This window comes from Oryx dammah, unplaced genomic scaffold (assembly GCF_014754425.2).
Source record: "Oryx dammah isolate SB20612 unplaced genomic scaffold, SCBI_Odam_1.1 HiC_scaffold_10, whole genome shotgun sequence".
Classification (NCBI taxonomy): Eukaryota; Metazoa; Chordata; class Mammalia; order Artiodactyla; family Bovidae; genus Oryx; species Oryx dammah.
In genome coordinates, this window is record NW_024070194.1 from 17,276,506 (window position 1) to 17,284,796 (window position 8,291).

General features: G+C 42.4%; 1 pseudogene; it reads left to right on the plus strand.

Moving 5' to 3' along the window:
* Nucleotides 1-6,961: 6,961 nt before the first annotated feature.
* LOC120868640 lies at nt 6,962-7,973 on the plus strand (annotated as a pseudogene).
* Nucleotides 7,974-8,291: the final 318 nt, after the last annotated feature.

Here is an 8,291-nt window from a genome sequence, read left to right on the forward strand (position 1 = left end):
TATGTGACTGGATGCAATTGTACAGTCATCTATAATCTATGTCTCTAAATATCTGGTTTATATCTTTTAAATGTCTTAGTGTAATTAAATGTAACATTAAAATTAAAACTTAGTGTAACTTAGTGTAACTAATTAACATTAAAAGTTAATATTCTCAGTGCTTTCCAGGAGCCAGGAAGAGAATGGAGGTGAATTGACTGATTGACAAGTACAGGGTTTTCTTCTGATGTGATGGAAATAATTTTATAACTTGATATAGGTAGTGATTGCATACCATTGTAAACTTATTAAATGACAATGAATTTTACACTTTAAAATAGTTATTTTTATGTTGGGAGAATTTCACCTCAATTGAAAAATGCCTTCAGTTCAGTTCAGTTGCTCAGTCATGTCCGACTCTCTGTGACCCCATGAATCACAGCACTCCAGGCCTCCCTGTCCATCACCAACTCCCAGAGTTCACTTAGACTCACGTCCATCGAGTCAGTGATACCATCCGGCCATCTCATCCTCTGTCGTCCCCTTCTCCTCCTGCCCCCAATCCCTCCCAGCATCAGAGTCTTTTCCAGTGAGTCAACTCTTCGCATGAGGTGGCCAAAGTACTGGAGTTTCAGCTTTAGCATCATTCCTTCCAAAGAAATCCCAGGGCTGATCTCCTTCAGAATGGACTGGTTGGATCTCCTTGCAGTCCAAGGAACTCTCAAGAGTCTTCTCCAACACCACAGTTCAAAAGCATCAATTCTTCGGCGCTCAGCTTTCTTCACAGTCCAACTCTCACATCCATACATGACCACAGGAAAAAACCATAGCCTTGACTAGACGGACCTTAGTCATCAAAGTAGTCTCTGCTTTTGAATATGCTATCTAGGTTGGTCATAACTTTTCTTCCAAGGAGTAAGTGTCTTTTAATTTCATGGCTGCAGTCACCATCTGCAGTGATTCTGGAGCCCAAAAAAATAGTCTGACACTGTTTCCACTGTTTCCCCATCTATTTCCCATGAAGTGATGGGACCAGATGCCATGATCTTCGTTTTCTGAATGTTGAGTTTAAGCCAATTTTTTCACTCTCCACTTTCACTTTCATCAAGAGGCTTTTTAGTTCCTCTTCACTTTCTGCCATAAGGGTGGTGTCATCTGCATATCTGAGGTTACTAATATTTCTCCTGGCAATCTTGATTCTAGCTTGTGTTTCTTCCAGTCCAGCGTTTCTCATGATATACTCTGCATATAAGTTAAATAAGCAGGGTGACAATAGATGGCCTTGACATACTCCTTTTCCTATTTGGAACCAGTCTGTTGTTCCATGTCCAGTTCTAACGGTTGCTTCCTGTGCATACAGATTTCTCAAGAGGCAGGTCAGGTGGTCTGGTATTCCCATCTCTTTCAGAATTTTCCACAGTTTACTGTGATCCACACAGTCAAAGGCTTTGGCATAGTCAATTAAGCAGAAATAGATGTTTTTCTGGAACTCTCTTGCTTTTTCCATGATCCAGCGGATGTTGGCAATTTGATCTCTGGTTCCTCTGCCTTTTCTAAAACCAGCTTGCACATCAGGAAGTTCACGGTTCACGTATTGCTGAAGCCTGGCTTGGAGAATTTTGAGCATTACTTTACTAGCATGTGAGATGAGTGCAATTGTGTGGTAGTTTGAGCATTCTTTGGCATTGCCTTTCTTTGGGATTGGAATGAAAACTGACCTTTTCCAGTCCTGTGGCCACTGCTGAGTTTTCCAAATTTGCTGGCATATTGAGTGCAGCACTTTCACAGCATCATCTTTCAGGATTTGAAATAGCTCAACTGGACTTCCGTCACCTATAAGAAGCAGAATTATGTCAGGACCTTGAAATGGACCAACTTACTATACGAATTAAGGAAAAGTCTCCCCTCTTCAGAGTGCTTTCAGGTATATTTATCCATTTGAGACTCAAAGCTGAAAAGTTCTTTGCTATTTAAGATATTTTAAATTAATTTTTTAAATTAATTAATTTATTTAGCCACATTGGGTCTTAGTTTTGATGGCAGGATCTTCACTGGGTCATGCAGGATCTTTGGTTTAGATGCACAGACTCTCCAGTTGGGGCACTTGAGCTCAGTAGGTACTTCCCAGTATATGGGATCTTAGTTCCCTGACTAAGGATTGAACCCAAGTCCTCTGCATTGCAAGGCAGATTCTTAACCACTGGACCATCAGGGAAGTCCCAAAATATTTTTAATTAACTTTTTAAAAATTGTGGCTGTACTAGTCTTCCTTGTGGCGAGCAGAGGCTTAGTTGCCCTGCAGCATGTGTGCATGTATGCTCAGATGCTCAGTCGTGTCCATCCAACTCTTTGCAACCCCTGAGTCATTGGAAAATGGATTCTTAAACACTGGACCACCAGGGAGGTCCCTCTAATTATGTGGTTAGGTTGTTTAACTTAAAAAAGTTTTTTAAAGATGGTAATATTCCAGCTTGTTTTTGTTTTGTTACTTACACTACTTTCACTAAGTCAACAAACCTAATTGGCTGTTTACTCTATGCCTGGCCCTTTGCTATGTGCTAGGTATATGTTGGAAAAGACTCTTGAGAGTCTCTTGGACTGCAAGGAGATCCAACCAGTCCATTGTAAAGGAGATCAGTCCTGGGTGTTCATTGGAAGGACTGATGCTGAAGCTGAAACTCCAATACTTTGGCCACCTCATGCGAAGAGTTGACTCATTGGAAAAGACTGATGCTGGGAGGGATTGAGGGCAAGAAGAGAAGGGGATGGACAGAGGATGAGATGGCTGGATGGCATCACCAACTCGATGGACATGAGTTTCAGTCAACTCCGGGAGTTGGCGATGGACAGGGAGGCCTGGCGTGCTTCGATTCATGGGCTCGCAAAGAGTTGGACGTGACTGAACTGAACTGAACTGAACTGAGGGATATAAAAGTAATCCAGGCATAGTTCCTGTCCTCAAGGTATATTTGTAGTCTATTAATATAATGGCGTAAGTGTAGTAGTATAGTACTACACAGAGAGGGATGATGTTAGCACAGAGTAGATGATCCACTCTGCCTAAACAGGTGTGTTAGGGAATCTAAAATCACTCTAAGTAGTAGTGTTAGTTGCCTAGTGTCCGACTCTTTGAGATCCCATGGACTGTAGCCCGCCAGGCTCCTCTGTCCATGGGATTCTCCAGGCAAGAATACTGGAGTGGATTGCCATTCCCTTCTCCAGAGGATCTTCCCAATCCAGGGATCAAACCTGGGTCTCCTGCATTGCAGGCAGATTCTTTACCATTTGAGCTACAGGGAAGACCAAAATCACTCTAAAGTGGGGACCAAATAGTAATTTAGTCCTTAGGGATGACTACTGCCAGGGCAGTAGAAGACAGAGAGCACAACCAGTAGAAAGTCCCAGAGATATGAAAGTACTGTAGGGTTAGGAATTGCAGATACTTCAGCGAGGTTGAAAGGAAGTGTACATACTCAAAAATGCAGTGCAAAGAACTAGAAATGGCCCTTTCTTAGTCCGGCTCTAAGCCAAGTTAGGGAGCTCAGGCTTGGTCATTTCCAATGGTTTTCAACATTGGCTGCAGCTGGGGAGTTTTAAAAAACACATCAGTGAATGGGCTTCTCCCACCAGAGGTTTCTGATTTAATTGGTTTGGGGAACAACCTAGCTTTAAGATTTTTAAATACTCCCTAGGTAAGTCCAAAATCACTGCCATCGGTGACTGCAGCCATGAGATGCTTGCACCTTGGAAGAAAAACTATGACAAACCTAGACAGCATATTGAAAAGGAGACCTTTGCCCACAAAGGTCTATATAGTCAAAGCTATGGATTTTCCAGTAGTCATGTACAGATGTGAGAGTTGGACTGTAAAGAAGGCTGAGCACCAAAGAACTGATCCTTTCAAACTGTGGTGCTGGAGAAGATCTTGAGAGTCCCTTGGACTACAAGGAAATCAAACCAGTCAATCCTACAGGAAATTAATCCTGAATATTCATTGGAAGGATTGATACTGAAGCTGAAGTTCCAATATGCTGGCCACCTGATGCGAAGAGCCAACTCAGTGGAAAAGATCACAATGCTGGGAAAGATTGAGGGCAAGAGGAGAAGGAGGTGACAGAGGATTAGTTGGTTGGATGGGTGACAGAGGATTAGTTGGTTGGATGGCATCACCGACTCAATGGACATGAGTTTGAGCAAGCCCCAGGAGATGGTGAAGGACAGGGAAGCCTGGCATACTGCAATCCATGGGGTTGCAAAGAGTCAGACATGACTTAGCAACTGAACAACAACAGGTGAGTACCTAAGGTGAAAACCACTGGTGTATAGATCAGGGGGGTGCCACTAAAGTGTTTTGTTTCTAATATTTATTTAATTTAGACTGTGCTGGGTCTTGGTTGCAGGGCTTCCCAAGTGCAGTGGAAAAGAATCCACCTGCTAGTGCAGGAGATGCAGGTTCAGTCCCTGGGTTGGGAAGATCCTCTAGAGAAGGAAAAGGCAACCTGCTCCAGTATCCTTGCCAGGAAAATTCCATGGACAGAGGAGCCTGGTGAGCTACAGTCCATGGTGTTGCAAAGAGTCAGACATGACTGAGCTTGCACACAGGCGGGGGTGGGTCTGGGGTGGGTGGGTAGTCTTAGTTGCGGCTCATGGGCTCTTCCTTCTTTGTTGTGATATGTGGGACTCGAGAACTCTTAGGTGCGGCATGTAGGATCTATATCCCTGACTAGGGATTGAACGTGGGCCCCCTGCTTTGGGAGCACGGAATCTTAGCCTCTGGACCACCCGGAAAGTCCCAAAGTGGTTTTTAAATTTTATGTGGATAATGACAAAATCTGATGTTTATTTTAGAGCAGCAGTTCCCTAAATTGCCCAAAGATAAGGATTACCTGAGACACTTGACTCCTAGGCCCCGCCCTTGACCAAAGGAATGAAATCTTCAGGAGAAGAATTTAGGAATTTTGTTAATCTCTGTTTCAAGTGATATTTCACCTCAAGCAAGTCAGAGATGTTTCTGGCAGTGTTTCTCAAATTTTAAGAGCATAGGAATGCCAGGATTGTTAATCTTGTTAAAAATGCAGTCTGGTGTTAGGTCTGAGATTTTGCTTTTCTAACAAGCTCTTACCTAACACCAGTGCTGCTAGGCCAACGATTGTGCTTTGAATAGCAAGTTTTAGAAATCTGGAAGCTATGTGGAGGAGTGATTAGAGGATGTTTAGCCTGATGAGAGACAAGTTAGTCATTTTTAACTTGGTTAAATTTTACCACCTTCAGGGACATTGGCAATGACATTTTTGCATTTTGGGTTGTCACAACTGGGCATGAGAGGTGGTGCCCAGTAGGTAGCTAGCAGACAGAGGCCAGAGATGCTGCTAAACATCCTACACTGTACTGGGCAGGCTCACAACAAAGAATTATCCCGCCCTGGTATCAGTTGTGCCAATCCCTGAATTAAGTGAACTTTTGCCTGGGCAAGAAGAGCTCTGTTTTAATGTCCTCATAGTGGAGATAGAAAGGAAACCACCAAGGGTTACCCAACTGAGCAGGTAGGGAGTCCTAGTCAGTGATGGCTTCATAAGGAAGATGACTTTCCAAGAAGGATTCATGGTAATAGATCCCAGGTGGGATAACTAATACACACATGGGATTATTTGGTGTTGATGATAGATCCTTAATATGTTGAAGATAATGCTCCTGAGGTTTCAGATTCTACCTGTGTCAGTGGTTCCATCAAATTTTCCCATGAATCCCCTTTGCGGGTTTATTAACTATGCAGATTTAAAGTGTAGTACACAAACAGCTTTGTTAAGCATTCCAGGCTATTATTCTTACCCAGGAAGCTCAGAAGGTACCTATCTAATGATCAGGAATACAGAGATCTGGGTTCAAACATCTGCCCTGGCACTGTCTCACCAAACCAAGTGGAACTTAACTGCTTACTCATCTCAGTTAGGTCACCATCATATCAGGAAATAATTAATTATGGAAAATAACATTCATTGTAGAAAATTTAATTATATATAAGCAAAAAAATAAAAACTATATCCCCACCAACCAGAGGTTACCTTTTCAAATTTAAAGAACATTTTTTTTTCACTTGAGGAAATTGTGTAAATCTTATTTTATACTATGATGAATTTTTCCCAGCTTCATTGAGGTATAATTTACATAGAATAAAATATACCCATCTTAAGTGTATAGTTTGATGAATTTTAGTAATTATGTATGATTGTAAAACTACCACCACAATCTTCATCTTACTGTGCTTTGCTTTATTGCTCTTTACAGATAATTGCTTTTTTTTTTTTTAAACAAATTGAAAGTTTGTGGCAACTCTGCATCAAGCAAGTCTTTTGGACTTTTGCAACAGTATTTGCTCCTTTTGAATTAGAGTTTTCATCTTTTCCAGATATACGCCCAGGAGTGGGATTGCTGGATCACATGGCAACTCTTGCTTTTAGTTTTTTAAGGAACCTCCATATTGTTTTCCATAATGACTGCGCTGCAGTGACCTCTTGATGTGAATCTTCCTAGACTTTTTTTCAGTGAATTATGTATTTTTAAAGTATTAATAAAAATGGATCATATATGTAACTTCATATATCCTTTTTGGTGGTGGTTGTTTAGTTGCTAAATCATGTCCAACTCTTCTGACCCCGTGGATTGTAACCTGCCAGTCTTCTCAGTCCATGGGATTCTCCAAGCAAGAATACTGGAGTGGGTTGCCATTTCCTTCTCCAGGGGATCTTCCCAACCCAGGAATCAAACCTGTGTCTCCTGCATTGCAGGCAGATTCTTACGTATTGAGCCATGAGGGAAGACTATATCCTTTTTGCAATGTCTAAATTTTACCTCTCTGACAGTATTAATGCTTGTCTTCCAAAGGATTATTATTACTATTTTTTTTTTAGTATGTATTTGTTTGACTGCATCGAGTCTTAGTAGCGGCCATAGGATTTTCATTGTGTCATGCAGGATGTGTTCACTGTGACGCACGGATTCTGTACTTGTGGGGTGTGAGCTCCAGAGCAGGCAGCCAGTGAATTATTTATGTTATCGTCAAACAAGGAAAGATTAGCACAGTCACTGCAGCCACTGCAGGAAGTGTCCCCAACAAGATGAAGTACAACATTCTGGACCACTATTCCAGGCCAGTGAGTACTCAGCCAAATATATCAGGAATTTGCATCACCCAGTTTATTCCAAGACCAGACAAGTACTTCATTCTGGGGCTCCCCTCTGGGAGCAACCCCACTTGGCTGCTACAAGAAGCTGATTGAGTACTATAAGAATGAAGACCTGTCCTTCCAATATGGAAAGACTTTCAGCATGGATGAGTATGTGGGCCTTCCTTGAGACCACTGAGAGAGTTACCACTCCTTCATGTGGGACACCTTCCTCAAACACATTGACATCTGCCCAGAAAACACCCAAATTCTGGATGGGAATGCAGTTGGCCTACAGGCTGAGTGTGATGCCTTTGAAGAGACAATCAAGGCTGCAGGTAGGGATTGAGCTGTTTGTTGGAGGCATGGGCCTTGATGAACACATTGCCTTTTACCAGGCTCCAGTCTGTTGTCCAGGACCCATGTGAAGATGCTGGCCATGGACACCATCCTGGTCAGTGCTAGGTTCTTCAGTGGTAATCTCACCAAGGTGCCCACCATGGCCCTGACTGTCATGGGTGCTAGAGAGGTGATGATCCTCATCACAGGGTTCACAAGGCGTTTGCTCTGCACAAGGCCATCGAGGAGGGAGGGAACCATATGTGGACCATGTTTGTCTTCCCACAGCATCCCCACATGGTGCTTATCCCCTCATGATGAGGATGCCACCCTGGAGTTGAAAGTGAAAATCAAGTATTTCAGAGATTTAAAGCTTGTTCATCACAAGTTGGTGGACCCCCTGTGCAATATCAAAGAGAAACAAACAGAAAAGCCAGCCTTTTTAGAAGCCATACACTGATTAGCTGATGCTACTTGTAGTCTCAAGGACCTCACTGGGGCAGGTGGGTCTCTCTGAAGATTGTCTTTAGGAGGACAGAATTGTTTTTTAATCTAGTATGGTTACTAGCTAAATGGGTGAACTTGTTCTTGGTGGTGCAGTGTGGAGTCTAGTCATGGAATTCAGCTAATTTAAAATTTAATCAGAAAAAAATCACTACATAATTTTGATGTTTGCCCCACAGATTCGGGGTTTTAAACTTGTTATTGTGCCTCTAACACTGTTCATATGTACAATATACTCCTGTCAGGAATGTCTATCATTACATGCACTGATTCTCAATTGAGAGGGAGTTTGGGGCTTGTGTGTAT